Source organism: Lycorma delicatula, chromosome 11, assembly GCF_047948215.1.
Source record: "Lycorma delicatula isolate Av1 chromosome 11, ASM4794821v1, whole genome shotgun sequence".
Classification (NCBI taxonomy): domain Eukaryota; kingdom Metazoa; phylum Arthropoda; class Insecta; order Hemiptera; family Fulgoridae; genus Lycorma; species Lycorma delicatula.
The window spans coordinates 73,204,311-73,221,305 of record NC_134465.1 but is presented as its reverse complement, the minus strand read 5'-3'; the positions used below and the strand labels follow the sequence as shown (position 1 = coordinate 73,221,305).

Sequence of the window (16,995 nt, the reverse complement as noted above, 5' to 3'; positions counted from 1 at the left end):
TAAGTACATTAAAGTAATTCCTCCGGGAAAAATTATACCACCCCGTAATTTCAGGTCAATAATACTCCTAAATTTCTTTCTAATCGTTACATTGAGGATTTCAATAGCTTTAAACCTTCTCCGTACAACGCGGACCATTTTGCAAAAACCCTCGTGTAAATCGGTCCAATAGTTTTTTTGTTTATAGCGGAAACACATACGAACATCCTTTTAAATGTCTGTTTGTATACTTGTTTGTTTGTTTCATAAACATCTCACACCGGCGCAACCTAACGGGTCCATATTTCGCAAAAATATTTGTTTTCATATAACTAAATATTAAACTAAATATATTATAACTAAATATATTTCTTTTCATATTCGGATCATAAATACAAATTTTCGAAATATCTCGACCCTTCCGCTACCTAGCGGGTCCAAACTAATTTAACAACCTTTGCGGGCCTGCGCACAATAACTCACCAGTTTCATCACAATCGGATATATATATATATATATATATATCCGATTGATTGAGAGAGAGAGTGATACGGGTAATGCGGTAATACGGGCGATACGGGTAAGGAAATACTGAACTAGGCAAATCCCATTTAAAAAAAAAAAAATTGAATTACAATACCTTACACTAAATTCCATCAGCAATTTACAACAAAAAAAAAACTGCAATAGTTATACGTGTTGAATTACATTTTTTTTTGTAATTGCAACGGAGATTTTGTCCCGAAAATAAATGTAAAAATTATTATTTAAGGCGTGTTTGCTTTCTGAATGAGGCAGTCTAATATTTAGAGATAGATATTGAAATAGTAAAAGCCAGAATTATTGCTTTATTACAGCCAACTCTCTCTGTAAATGTTAAATCCCACACAAGGATAGAAATTAAATATCTCATATATATGTGCTTTGAACCATAAAAGATCCCCTACGCGAAGATTTATGGGTAGTATTCCTTACATATACCGGGTGAATTTAGTTGTAAAATACCGCAAAACCACATTTCTACAGTAATATATGCCTGTTATACAATTCTTCAATCAAGGAAAGACTTATAGAACATTATATATAAATTTAGCGTTTACGTATAAATTTGTACTATTACTGTTATAAAAAAAATTGTATAAAAAAAATTAATTTTTTTTTCAATACTTTTAGTCGCATCAACAATTAGTGACTTATCAGTGTAATGTAACTGTACCGGTAAATTTGTAGTCTTGAATAAACTCAGGTCGACTGCTAATGAAACGTGTGGTTAATTGAAACCCAACTACCAAAGAACACCGGTATCCACAATCTAGTTTTCAGGAATAAAGGTCCTAATAAAATCTTTATTAGGATTTGAACCTGAGAACTTCAACTTTGAAATCAGCTGATTTACGATGACGAGTTTACCACTAGACCGACCCGTTGGGTGGGTTAAAATGAAATTTATACGGCATGACTAGCATCAAAAAGAAAAAAAAACTTTATTTTTTAGATTCATAGCACAGTGTTATTATATATATGAAAAATATTTATATGATACCATTGTTGTATGTAAGATTGTAACCGAGTAGGTAAGATTTATATAATTATACCCTAGACCCTCTTTATCCTTTAGTATTATGACTCATTGTGAATTCTCCGCTCAAATTCTCAACACACTAAAGTGCGTATGCGTGTATATATATATATATATATACAATGTATTTGTAGAAACTCAAACGTACATAGTAAAGTTACATCCAAATAGACTAAAAACCACAAAACCTTCTTCTCTGTAACGTTCACGGTCTCTTAAGTCTCTAAAGCGTAATATTACTAGTGGTACATTCTTTACTTCTTTCTTTTGAATAAAAAAAAATTTCACGCAATCTTCAATTAAGAATTTTATTTTATATTTTTATTAATTATATTATCGCTCAGATTATAATATTTTACTGTTTTTACACTTCATTTGGTTTTGTAAAAATTAAAAATAGCTTTTTTTAGTACAATAAATTTTGAAAAATTTGGTTGGCAACTCTGTTTACTTCGAAATTAATTTGAATATTAGTTATCGTTATAAAATAGCGGTTATGTTTTAATAATAAACGTTAAACGGTTTAGTTGTTTTTGACATAATCTTGATCGTATATAATTATTTTTTAGAATCAAGTTGTGTAATTTTTTTTGTTTTTTGTACTCTAAACTAGAGTTTTTCCAGTTGAATTTAAATAAGTGAAATTCCGTTTTGAATTGTTTGTTAAAAAAAATGTCGCGTATTTTCACTCGTGTAGAATATGCGATGTGATATTTGTGTACGGCTTTTGCAATGGAATGCTATATCGGCGGTAGAAGAATACCGACGAGGTATCCTCAAGTTCCTAACCGTAAAGTATTTTGTATAATTTTTAAAAATCTTTGTGAGAACAGTGTACTTCCCGGCGCTTAAGTTTCAACCGAACAGTAATGAGGCGCTGGGACTCTCTCATCCCTTCGCGAAAAACACCGAGACCCGGTGTGAGTTCCTGTACAGAGTGCTCTCACTAGAGGCATTGGCATCAAGACCGAGTCCCGGCTTCTGGTGTAGAGTCCAGGAACGAAATAGTCGGGCTTGGATACTCCACCCTAGGGGTTAGAGGCAGGCAATGAAAAGATCTAACTGGCAGCTGAACGTTTCTCCGTTAAAGCCGCTGCTGGCTAGGAACGGAGGGGGTGGTGTAGCGACCGGACACGCTACGAGGTGGGATCTTCTCCCCTCGGGGGGGGGGGGGGGAATCGAGATGGCAGCTGAACGTCGTACTAGACTTATGACCGGCGGAAGGGGAGGCCCGTTTGAGTAGACAACCCCCTAGGCTGTGCTTTGCTGTTGTGGTGGTAGGGTGGAAAAAAAAGAAAAAAGTTTCATTTGAACATCAATCGGTACATGGTGATGAAAAGGAAAACATTCTTCAAATGGTACAGTTTAGTCCTACAACGAGCACACGAAAAATTTCTACACGAATCAACAACAAAGTATAGTATAAAGGATGATCACGGACATTTCTTCTCATTCGTCCTCTAAAGCAATACCTTATGGTGGTTCCGGAGGCTAAACAGAAAAAGAAAGATGCTCACGAAATGTGTTCTTATCATGTTTAAAAAAGTTCACCATATCCAGCTGGGTAACCGTGCCAGACAGTTGCAGTTTTGTCAGTCGGTTAACAATAATTACCACGTAATTACGTTCATACTATTTTCGGATGAAGCTACTTTTACCAGTAACGACATAAACAAACATGAAATTCACATCGGCGGTCTGCAGAAAATCGACATACTGTAGTTGTATCAAATTTCCAGTAACAACTTTCGCTGTACGTTTGATGTGGCACGATTGATAACCAATTAACAGGCTCTTTCATACTAGAACAATGTTTTTTTTTCTGGGCGCACAACGAGATATCGTCATCATAGCGTCCGAACATGATATTTATATTATTGTAAATTAATAAATATTAGAAATTAACAATTAAAATTAAATTAAAAACTAAAACCTAGCAATATAAAAAAACTCAGCATTAATGGAAAACACTTGTGACGTATGTTAAGAGCGAAATAAAACCACAATGAAATATTACATAAATAATCTAAATTAAAACAGTAAATTTGCCATCAAATGGCCTAAGCTGAAACGTACTACAGAAAACTCAAATATTTGAACATAAACGGACAAGAAATCGTAAAAGATTAGATAACATCGTATCGTTGTTATTTCGCATGTTAACTCTTAGTTTAAACTTACAACGCGCTAGAACAACGTATCACGGGGAGAAATTATATGGAATTTTTAAACAATGAATTTCTTAAATGAAAATTTCTTATCGGCGAAACAAATTGAAAGTACTATTACTTGAAGGAGCACCAACACTTTTTACCAATAAAGTAAAGCAATTCTTAAATAAAACATTTACTGAAGTAAAATTTGGACGTAGAGGGTCGGCAGATTGGTTCCCTAGATTACCCTTTAATTACTCCCTTTACTCCCTACTACCTTTGATTACTGTTTATGGAGATGGATTAAATGCGAGGTATACAAGCAAAAAGAAGACATAGTGAATTGATCGCTTAGATCTTCAATACTGTTGTCCACATCAAGGAACAAAAAGATATTAGGTTAACGACAAACAATGTAAAGAGACGAGTTGAAAAAGTGCATCGACGTCAGTGACAGAATTTTCGAATATTTATCGTAAATTAATACAATATAAGCCTCAACAAGTATTTCTTTTTAAAATTAAATTTTCATAGGTCTAAACTTATTGTATTCAAAACAGCTGTTTTTAATTTTTACAAATTCATTATTTTTCTAACAAGTTGATTTTTTTGTTTTTCATATACCTTACTATATCAATTTCCTCAAAATTATATTCTCTACAAGTTTTAATATTTACGCCTTTATTAATCATTTAACAAGGTTATTGTACTTCAAATCTAAAAAAAAAGTATATTTCTTCACAGAATTTCTCTGTTTTATGTTGGTTATAATGAAAACTACAGGAAATACAGTTCTAGGATTTGTTTTATTCGATTTTTCAGGTCAAAAACCATAAGAGACCATTAAGTTTACCCCTTATACAGGATGAGAAACATAAGATCGAAGCCGACTGATATGATTGATTAGTCGAGCACAAAAATGCGTCGACGTCCTTTTGAACATCTTTTGTAACAATAAGGTAAATAAATGCAAAATTTAAATTACGATTTATGTTTTTCTTATTTAATTTATTCGTATCATTCATAAAATTTCATTACAATATAACCTACTGACTTTTCAGCGGTTGCGTTATGAGCTCGTTTTTATGTTGCTCACTCTGTATAACGCCTTAAAATTTTCAATATAACCCTATTTCACCAGGAAATAAAGCGAAAGTTTTCGCTAGCTGTAACTCGATTACAAATCGTTTTGAAACATATATATGAATGTTTTTCCTTATTTCAAGCTGTAGATCAGTTTTCCCAGGTTGTTTTCGTTTCCCCCTAAATTACCTTTGTGTATGTATATATATATATATATATATATATATGTGTGTTATATATATATGTGTGTTACGGTTTAGTCTTCTTTCAAAAATACCGTACAGATTATATCTGAATAGACTACATTTCATACGGTTAAATAAGAATTGAAGAACATAAGAAAGAAGCCGTAATAAGAAAGGGAGTCCGACAAGGATGTTCCCTATCACCGTTGCTTTTTAATATTTACATGGGACTAGCAGTTAATGATGTTAAAGAATAATTTAGATTCGGAGTAACAGTACAAGGTGAAAAGATAAAGATGCTACGATTTGCTGATGATATAGTAATTCTAGCCGAGAGTAAAAAGAATTTAGAAGAATCAATGAACGGCGTAGATGAAGTCCTACGCAAGAACTATCGCATGAAAATAAACAAGAACAAAACAAAAGTAATGAAATGTAGTAGAAATAACAAAGATGGACCGCTGAATGTGAAAATAGGAGGAGAAAAGATTATGGAGGTAGAAGAATTTTGTTATTTGAGAAGTAGAATTACTAAAGATGGACGAAGCAGGAGCGATATAAAATGCCGAATAGGACAAGCTAAACGAGCCTTCAGTAAGAAATATAATTTGTTTATATCAAAAATTAATTAAATGTCAGGGAAAGATTTTTGAAAGTGTATGTTTGGAGTGTCGCTTTATATGGTATTGAAACTTGGACAATGGAGTATCTGAGAAGAAAAGATTAGAAGCTTTTGAAATGCGGTGCTATAGGAGAATGTTAAAAATCAGATGGGTGGATAAAGTGACAAAGAAGAGGTATTGCGGTAAATAGATGAAGAAAGAAGCATTTGGAAAAATATAGTTAAAAGAAGAGACAGACTTATAGGCCACATACTAAGGCATCCTGGAATAGTCGCTTTAATATTGGAAGGACAGGTAGAAGGAAAAAATTGTGTAGGCAGGCTACGTTTGGAATATGTAAAACAAATTGTTAGGGATGTAGGATGTAGAGGGTATACTGAAATGAAACGACTAGCACTAGATAGGGAATCTTGGAGAGCTGCATCAAACCAGTCAAATGACTGAAGACAAAAAAAAAATATATATATATATGTGTGTGTGTGTGTGTGTGTGTGTACTCAAATCTGGTAATAGCAAAGCATTGCCAGGTCTGCCTGGCAATGCTTTGCTATTACCAGAGAGACAGAGACATATTACCAGAGAGACAGAAGAGACAGACTTATAGGCCACATACTAAGGCATCCTGGAATAGTCGCTTTAATATTGGAAGGACAGGTAGAAGGGAAAAATTGTGTAGGCAGGCCACGTTTGGAGTATGTAAAACAAATTGTTGGGGATGTAGGATGTAGAGGGTATACTGAAATGAAACGACTAGCACTAGATAGGGAATCTTGGAGAGCTGCATCAAACCAGTCAAATGACTGAAGACAAAAAAAAAATATATATATATATGTGTGTGTGTGTGTGTGTGTGTGTGTACTCAAATCTGGTAATAGCAAAGCATTGCCAGGTCTGCCTGGCAATGCTTTGCTATTACCAGAGAGACAGAGACATATTACCAGAGAGACAGAAGAGACAGACTTATAGGCCACATACTAAGGCATCCTGGAATAGTCGCTTTAATATTGGAAGGACAGGTAGAAGGAAAAAATTGTGTAGGCAGGCTACGTTTGGAATATGTAAAACAAATTGTTAGGGATGTAGGATGTAGAGGGTGTACTGAAATGAAACGACTAGCTCTAGATAGGGAATCTTGGAGAGCTGCATCAAACCAGTCAAATGACTGAAGACACAAAAAAAAGAAGATATTGTTAAAAAAACTAATAACGAGTTATCGACCAACCGAAGTAGTAGATGTTATATCTTTTGAACAAAATGAAAACATAATTTAAAGATTAAAAAAATATACTTTTGAACTTGACTGCAATATTTTTATAAAATTATCTTATGTTTCTAAATTTAAAAATTCATTACTTTATTTATTTCAAAGCAACAACACTTTATGTCCAATTACAGTCACTTTATGATAGATGAATTTTAGAGCGTATGAAAACGGTATGTCTCACCAGGATTCGAACCCGGGGCCTCCGAATGAATGGCTGAGACGCGACCAATCCGCTACGGGGATCGATTGTTATACTAGTTAGTTGATCATTTATATTTTAATTTTGTAATGTTTTTATTAAATCCAACGACTTATTTTTTTTTTTTATATATGTATATTTCCCATTAAAAATAGGTTATAAATCTGCTACTTAGAATAAAAATTAAAAAAATTAAGAGAATAAGAATAAGAGATTGAAATAAATTAAAAATTTATTAAAAATATAATTAAATGCCCCTTTTTTATACAGCCAATATTACTCAATAGATGAGCATTTAAAAAATATTAATAAAAAACTGAGTCTTCTGCTTCTTCAATTAACATGAAGATTATTTATTCAAATAATAATTATTAATGCCTTTTAAATTATAATTTTTTATGCTTACTTTAATTATTCAGTATCTTCGCATTTATTTTTATCTTATATTACATTCTACCATCATAATTATAAATTGTTAAATCATGTAGGATATTCTTATAACTTTCTAACATTAACTCTTACATTAATTATGACTTTAAAATATCCTTTCTATTAATAACGTGGTAGAGTATGTTTACCGTTATTACAAACATACTATCTTTCATTTTTATTCCATGTACAATATAAAACATCCTAGAATCCATTTCATAGCCGTGACAGTAATGAGAAAAATGAATAATAATATAAATACTTTGAAAGTAGTAATACGCCCACGCGCGTGTGTGTAAAACTTAACATACCTTTTTTTTTTCCCCCGACTCTCCCCGACCGGATATCCATTTAAGTATACTCAGTCGGGGAGAGTGTCCTTTTACTCAAAGGGGGCGTCCCCCACCCACCGGCTTTACATCCGGCACGGCAGGTTGGCCCCCCCGGTCTTGGATCTTTTGTTTTATTTTTTGCCTGCCTCTAATTCCGCGCGTTAGGGCCAAGGTCCGGCGATGCCGTCCCCCGCCCCTCCGCAGGGAACCGGGTCTCGGTCTTTACGCCTATGCCCCTAACCGACGGTACCCACCCTACAAAGCACCTAGACGCCCGCAGGGAGAAACACCGCCGGCCGGGACTCGGTCTTTTCTTTTATTCCCATCACCCCTGGAGTTCTCCCCCTTCGCAGGAACCCGCATACCAGGGCATACGGGCCCTCCACGGAGAGACTATCCACCCTTCCCTACTTAACTTAATCACATTCTTCCTTAGTTCTCAGGATCTCTCCAGCAAACCTTTTGAACCAGTCCCAGTTCTCTTGATTTTGTACCGTCCAATTAATTAGATTATCCGGTGTTAATCGATTTGTTATAATTACCCTCCTGTTTTCAGCCCATCTAGGACATACAAATATAGTGTGCTCCGCGTTATCTGTTTCCTCACAATAAACGCATTGTGGTGTGTCCCTTTTTCCAATTCTGGCTAGGTACTGCCCAATAGACCTGCAGATTAAAAGCAGGATGCTTAGATATGAGGGACTACCACAAGACGAGATAGCGGCTCAATTGGAGCAAGAATGGCAGTTGGAATGGTCACGCTCAAGAGTCGGGGATTGGACTAGAAGACTAATCCCTGATATAGGTAGGTGGTATGGAAGTAGACGCGGAAACGTTGACTTCTATATGACACAGTTATTATCGGGGCATGGATCTTTCGGGCAGTACCTAGCCAGAACTTAACATACCTGGACAGCTCTCCCCACAATCCTTTATCTTATGAAAGGAGAAGATAACAAAAATCACCACAAGACAGCGACAAAGAACGGAGAAGAAATCCAACAGCAGTTCGATGGTGAGAAGGAACAGTCCTGTAATTCTCATGGCTCACAGACTTAAATATTTATATAACAACCAACAAACACAGAGAGTCAGGCAAAAAGAAGAAATAAGCAATAAGAAATCCTACGATAGCAAATTCGGCCCATCTCTGACTCAGCTGAAGAAAGAAGAAGACGAAGAAAAGATAACGAAGAATGTGAAGAGAAAGAAGAAACTACAAAACCTAAGGGATGCAATGTGAAGGGTATGCATTGCATCTTCCAATAACTAGGACCCCATCAGGTACATTGCTGATTAGTAACAAAAAGGCACTAGCATCTAAAGACCTTTAGTAGCCGGAATGAAGGGGGATCGTGTTGAAAGAAAGAAGCAAATATCTTGCTGATCTCCCAAGGAATAAACAAAGTAAAAGTAAGAATTCAAAACCTGACCTCCAAAAGACTGGAATGCAATCCCCATCCTGACCCCTGTAGGAGAAGACACCTTCCTTGCATATCCGTAGGATGTCACTAATGTAAATGCGTCGGCGTACCTGTTAGTGTATTTACACAACTTATTATCATCGCCTTTTTATGGCCTTTTCCAACCACGACCACCTTCTATAAACTATTAGCAGATTCGCGGAAGTGCGATCCTTGCATCTTCCTCTATCACTGAAGGTTTCACACAAAAACTATTCCTATATTCAATCTGACTATGCACTCAGATAATTACTTGACTGAGTCATTAAACAACAAAAATAAATACTATCTTCATACCAACAAAACAAGTGTTGATCACAACAACAACAATTCTGTCCAACAATTCATTTAACTCAAAAATCCTCTTGATTTAGTTAAAAATCAAGAAACAAATTCAAAATCTAATGCAATCTCCGTCCATCTTAAAATAAAAACAAATATATAATTACCATGAAAATAATTAAATACCCGCCTGACCCAACAACAAGGGAGCGATGTTCAGGCTCTACCATTAATAGGGGGATGACATGATATCTTGGCATTTCGTTCCGTTACTCTGGCCTACTACCTGTGGGGCCACTTGAATATAAATATCCTGTGGGACCAGTTGTATATAAATAAAAGTGTAATACAAGAGAATAGTTAATCGTTAAAATACTTAATAAAGTATAAACTAATACAAAATAATACTGCTGAAATACGAAAAGCCACCAAAAACACGGCCCACTGGGCAGGGTACTGTATCCACTGTGTTGGACATTTTCAGCAATTTATTTTATTATTTGTATGTCGGTTACATTGTTTGGATTTGTTATTTTTATAAAATACTAGCAGACCTGGCAATGCTTTGCTATTACCAGATTTGAGTACACACACACACACACACACACATATATATATATATATATATATTTTTTTTGTCTTCAGTCATTTGACTGGTTTGATGCAGCTCTCCAAGATTCCCTATCTAGTGCTAGTCGTTTCATTTCAGTATACCCTCTACATCCTACATCCCTAACAATTTGTTTTACATATTCCAAACGTAGCCTGCCTACACAATTTTTTCCTTCTACCTGTCCTTCCAATATTAAAGCGACTATTCCAGGATGCCTTAGTATGTGGCCTATAAGTCTGTCTCTTCTTTTAACTATATTTTTCCAAATGCTTCTTTCTTCATCTATTTACCGCAATACCTCTTCGTTTGTCACTTTATCCACCCATCTGATTTTTAACATTCTCCTATAGCACCGCATTTCAAAAGCTTCTAATCTTTTCTTCTCAGATACTCCATTGTCCAAGTTTCACTACCATATAAAGCGACACTCCAAACATACACTTTCAAAAATCTTTCCCTGACATTTAATTAATTTTTGATATAAACAAATTATATTTCTTACTGAAGGCTCGTTTAGCTTGTGCTATTCGGCATTTTATATCGCTCCTGCTTCGTCCATCTATAGTAATTCTACTTCCCAAAAAACAAAATTCTTCTACCTCCATAATATTTTCTCCTCCTATTTTCACATTCAGTGGTCCATCTTTGTTATTTCTACTACATTTCATTACTTTTGTTTTGTTCTTGTTTATTTTCATGCGATAGTTCTTGCGTAGGACTTCATCTATGTCGTTCATTGTTTCTTCTAAATCCTTTTTACTCTCGGCTAGAATTACTATATCATCAGCAAATTGTAGCATCTTTATCTTTTCACGTTGTACTGTTACTCCGAATCTAAAATGTTCTTTAACATCATTAACTGCTAGTTCCATGTAAAGATTAAAAGGTAACGGTGATAGGGAACATCCTTGTCGGACTCCCTTTCTTATTACGGCTTCTTTCTTATGTTCTTCAATTGTTACTGTTGCTGTTTGGTTCCTGTACATGTTAGCAATTGTTCTTCTATCTCTGTATTTGAACCCTAATTTTTTTAAAATGCTGAACATTTTATTCCAGTCTACGTTATCGAATGCCTTTTCTAGGTCTATAAACGCCAAGTATGTTGTTTTGTTTTTCTTTAATCTTCATTCTACTATTAATCTGAGGCCTAAAATTGCTTCCCTTGTCCCTATACTTTTCCTGAAACCAAATTGGTCTTCTCCTAACACTTCTTCCACTCTCCTCTCAATTCTTCTGTATAGAATTCTAGTTAAGATTTTTGATGCATGACTAGTTAAACTAATTGTTCTGTATTCTTCACATTCATCTGCCCCTGCTTTCTTTGGTATCATGACTATAACACTTTTTTTGAAGTCTGACGAAAATATACATATATATATATATATATATATATAGATTTAATGAACACCATTGTAAATTTGATAAAACATTTAAAAAATGAACATTACGGATCTTCACAAAATTTGACCTTTCACTTTACCCCTTTTTCCCAATTTCTCTTTTCTTTTTCCCAACGCATAAATCGGTCCAGTAGTTTTTTAGATTATACCAAACACACATATGAACATTGCCTTTTTTATATATATAGAAAAAGAAAGTCTGTTTATATATTTGATTCTTTGTTTGTTTCGTAAATATCTCGACACCGATGCCACCTAGTGGATATAGTTTTTGCAAAAAATTTTCTTTTCAAATAACTAATATATATTCTGAATGTGAGCCAAATTGGACCATAAATACAATTTTTCAAAATATCTCGTCCCCAGGCTCCAACTAGCAGGTCCATTTTATGCAAAAATATTTCTTTTCACTTAACTAATATATAATCTGAATATGAGCCAAATCAGAGTATAAAAAAGTAACAGACAAAAATCTTTGTTAATTTTTAATTATCTTCTTAGTAAATGGCATAGTTTTTAAGATATAACTACAGACATGGTTCAGTTTAATTCATTCATGATATAATAAAACAAATACATTTTTTAAAACTCAAAGTGTTAAGGAAACTGTTTTATTTCTTTCTTTTTTTTCCTACTAAGATATATATTAATGATAAAACTGCAATTAATAACATCAGTCATTATTAAATAAAATAAAAACGTTTACTCTAAATGTACAAAGATTAATTTTGTAACTTATCGATATAAAAAACATTAATTTATATTATTTTAACATTATATTAAAATAAATGAACTTATAATAAGAGAAAGATAGAAAGAAGAGAATAAGAAAATGAATAAAAATGATTATCAATTTCATTTCGACCTAAATATAAAACGGAAAAGACAAGTCTATAAATTGTGGCTTTTAAAGATAATATCTTTCCTTTTTGTTATATAAAGAAATGGAACAAGGGAAAATGGGTATGAGTTTTTCTGTAATATGAAGGGTCACCCTAACGGGTCCAATATCAGGGATCTTACAGCCGAATGAATTTTCTACGGTTAATTGGCTAATAACATTTTCTTATAATTTTTGTTTAATTTTCTTTTTACTTAAATTATATGCATATATCTATCTAATGAATTCAATTACTAAATCTTAATAACTGTAAAATTTTAATGAATGATGTAATAACAATGATTGTAATACTTTCCTTCCTAATTTTAAGTTTTTATTAAATTTTTTAACATATTCAATTTCTTTAATTAATCACTAAATGTGAGAAATAAATAAAAACAAAAAAATTATTTTAATTAAAAAAGGGCTCTATAGCTCAAACTGTTTGAGTTACCTTTTGAAATACAGAAGGTCCTAGGTTCACTTTTTAGTTTCAACTGGTTAAAAAATAAACAATTTAAACTGATATTAATTTTGGTTGAAACTATAATTAACCCTTAATTACTAAAATGGGTGAAAACTCACCCATGCTGATGGAAATTTGGCTGCTATACTTTTGCAACATTGTATGTAACTTTCTCTTTCTAGGTATTCTCCTAATTGGCAGTGCCCTGCACGGCAGTGTAGAAAACGGTTACCAATTGTTTATCTAATACTCTGTATGGAGACTTTCTGGGTGAATTTTCACCAATCCTAGTAACAACGTAATTTTTTTATAGTTTTATGTATTACTAAGGATTGTGACCCAGAGACTTCAATTTTTATCTTTAAAAGTGACAATAAATTGCAGCTTGTGACTTACTCATCAAAAAAGGGTAAAATTGTTTTTGTAGTATCATCCATGGATAAAACAGCAGCTTTAGGTGAAACAAGAGAACCCCTGTCAATTGAATACTACAATCGCATTAAAGCTTTAGGTGAAACAAGAGAAATCCTGTCAATTGAATATTACAACTGCATTCAATATGTCAATACTACAACTGCAAGGAGGTTTTTGACAAATTATATAAGACATATTCCTGTAGCAGAAGAACACAGCAATGGGGGCACTATGTCTTTTTTATGGCATACTGAATGCTAGTGGAATAAATTCCTACATTGTATATGCCTACAACAAGGCTGCTAGAAATCAAATAGCAGCCTTCAGTTTCTGTACAATCTTTGTGAGAAGCTTATTCGACCGCAAATTATGAGAAGACGACAACAGAGAAACCTTCAAACTCACTTCAGATACAAAATAGATGAAGTCCTGAAACTAAATGAAGAGGAGTCAGCTGCAGTTCCCAGGACCAGTACATCTGAGAGTACCACAACACTTTCATCAACTACTGCATCTAGTACCAGATAAGGCCGCTGCAAACTCTGCCCTGATAATTTGGACAAAAAGTATGCAGTTTGATGCTCAAAATGTTATAACTTAGTTGTTCTGAACACAGGAAGACAATTTGTAAAAGCTGCTAAGTTACAAAAGATTATGTAAAAATCTTTTATTAGTTTTATAGTACCTGACTTTTAAGGGCTAACTATTCCTAATAATATGTTAATATTCTACGTTTTTATAGTTAACTATATATAGAATAAAATTATTAAACAAGAAATTAAATAAAAGTGCATTTTCTATTTTTTCCCTCCAAAAAATCCCAAATCAGAATATGGTAAAAGTAGACTTTTTTACTAAAAAACGAATGATAATATTTTGTTAAATATTAAATAATACCACTGAAAGATACTTTTTTAGGCGGACAATAAAAGATATATGTTGATAATAAATATGAATAACATATAAAGTGACAATATACAGAAAAAAGATTTCCGGGTAAAATTTTGCCCATCCTAGTAATAAAGGCCGATAGGAGTATCCTAGTAATTAAGTGTTAAATTAAAATAAAACTTAATGGTTTTATTACCAAATAGAGAAAGTAAAACTGAAAATACATTATAGAAAATTGATACATATGATAAATTTGGTGCATGTAGTTTGAATATCATCCATATATCTGACTCTGCAAAAGTTCCAACCCAAAATTTTTGATAACTTTTCAACATTAGAGAGAAAAACTGCTTTTATAGAAATCAATTACTTCCTGGAAAACCAGATAAAAATCATTATGTGAAAATATACAAATAAATAAAGGACGATGAAGAGAAAATATTTGATAAAATGGAAAAGATTAAAATAATGCAAAGATGATGATAAAAGTGGAATAAATTAGTATAAAAAGACTCAAAGGTATATTTGAAGTAGGAGAACAAGCAAAAAAATAAATAATTATTGTCCATGCAAAAAGAAAAATCCCTTTTTGCCAGAACGCAGAGGTAAATTTCACCAGTGCTAAGTAGGGGACAAAAAACATTTCCCCTTTAAAGTTAATAAAAACTTCAAATTTACTCAATACAACAATGGTTACATGTAAAAAAAAAATTTCACATGTTTAGCATACAATAAGCCCAATCTTACAATTCCAGCAACATTTTGGTCATCCCTTGCCGTAACGGTTGGTCATATCAAAAATTGTTTAAGACAAAAGTTTTAGGTAATGTTTAGAGGACAAATGAAAACTTTAAATCAATTGAATTTTGTGCCTATTAAGGAAGGTATGATAGTTTTGTCTTCAAAACCCCATTTTTTCCACCCGCTAGGCCAATGATTGATGATATCAAAAAATTTTACTTAGTAAATTTTTAGGTCCTTATCTGAAGAATTTTAGGAACTTTTAACAAATTTGATATTTTACTTAATAGAAAAGTTATAGCATTATTTTGTTTTTTCGATAAAGCCCTCTTATTTTCACCCCATGTTCCGATTTGCCCCATTAACGAAATTGACCCAGATTTTGGTTATTATATTTTATACAGAAATTTGAAAGTAATTGGCAGAAAATTACAGCGGTTATTGTGTCCACAAGAAATATATACATATAAGTGTATGCATAAACTTTTGAACTGATGGTGGTTTTGGGGTCTGGGGGATGTGAAATGCAAAGATATGTTGAAATTTTCTGGAAGTTAAATCATGGTGTCCATTACATTAAGTAGCTTTCTTATGATATCTACCTAATACAAAATGCCTAATACCTAAGAAAATACAAAATGTATTTTCATATGCTTTATAATTTTTTTTGTAGCAAAAAATGTAAAATTTGTCAAAAATGCTTCAAGAGAATAATCCAAACCTACTCAAATTGTAGTCTATTACTAAAAACATTTCTACCATCTTTGAACCCAATGCTGAAAATCCATTTTGTAAAAATTCCAGTAACTATTGTTCAAACTGCAATTTCATAGGTAGTTTAAACATCTTCCACACTTAGGAAATGTGCTCTAGAAATTATGTTTTTTAAAAAAGCAAATAGGAAAAAATCTAAGGAAATTTCATACTTTTGGATCATACAATTCACCTCATTTTGTTAATAATCTGTGAAGCCTCCATTGAGGTGTAGTTGTCATTATCAAGTTGTAACTGAACACTACTAAAACAAACGTGAAAAATAAAGATTCTTTAAGGTAGCTTAATAAAGCTACCTAAATGTCTGCACAAAGTGAGCAAAAGTGAGCACTTTTGATCCAGTTGATTGCAATCAACTACATATCACAACAGACCTATATCCAAAATTTCAACATTCTATGGCTGACTGTCTTTTGAGTTACGCAAGATACAAACGTACATATGTCACGCTGAAATTAGTCAAAATGGATATTTCCGTTGAAACCTGAAAACCAAAATTTTTCTCGATCACAATACTTCCTTTACTTTGTACAAGGAAGTAATAAAATTGAAAATCAAAAAGCACATTCTGACCCCATAGGGGAAGACATTCTCCATGTGGCAGTTTCAGTCGCCATGCCACTCCCTCTGTACCTAGCCCTTATTGGCTTTACTGGAGATCATCTTCAGAACCCTGGAAAAAGGCATCTCTCAGCCTTGTTCTTGCCTCAGTCAGGATGCCACAGATGCAAATACCACAAATTATATTTCCATAGGTGTCCTACTAGGAAATTAACTCTTTAAAACAAAACACATCTATGTCGAGTATTCAACAAGATTGAGTGATACGAAGGAACGCAACTACCTACCAGAAGTTAGAATTTGAGTTCAACACGCAACCAAAACCATAACACAAAACAAAAAATTAAATGCACTTAAAAATAAAACTAAATAAACAAAACATTACAAAAACATCAAACCTCACAACACAAAACAACAAAACCAAGACAGGAAAGACCAAGCAGAACCCTAAACTCCCTCGGCAATCCGTTCTCTTGCCAGGTACCCTATGAAATTTTCAACAATTCCCCATTCGGCTTGGTTTTTCCAATTCTCACGGAGATCTAATGTTAACCCGATAATGTTGAGCTGACAAATAGTCTCTATGCGCAAAAGTTTATATTTTACACATTCGTAAATTACATGGTGTGCATTATCCAGTTGTCTACAAGCAAAAAGCACAATATCACAGGATGAAATAGTAAA

General features: G+C 33.2%; 1 long non-coding RNA gene across 1 annotated transcript in view; it reads left to right on the top strand.

The window, feature by feature from the left end:
• LOC142332506 (uncharacterized) overlaps positions 1-13,976 on the top strand; it is a 166,666-nt gene extending 152,690 nt beyond the window's left edge. Inside the window, exons 2-3 of the long non-coding RNA XR_012758314.1 lie at positions 4,534-4,670; positions 13,113-13,976. This is a non-coding gene — a long non-coding RNA (uncharacterized LOC142332506). The remainder of the gene's footprint in view (positions 1-4,533; positions 4,671-13,112) is intronic.
• Positions 13,977-16,995: the final 3,019 nt, after the last annotated feature.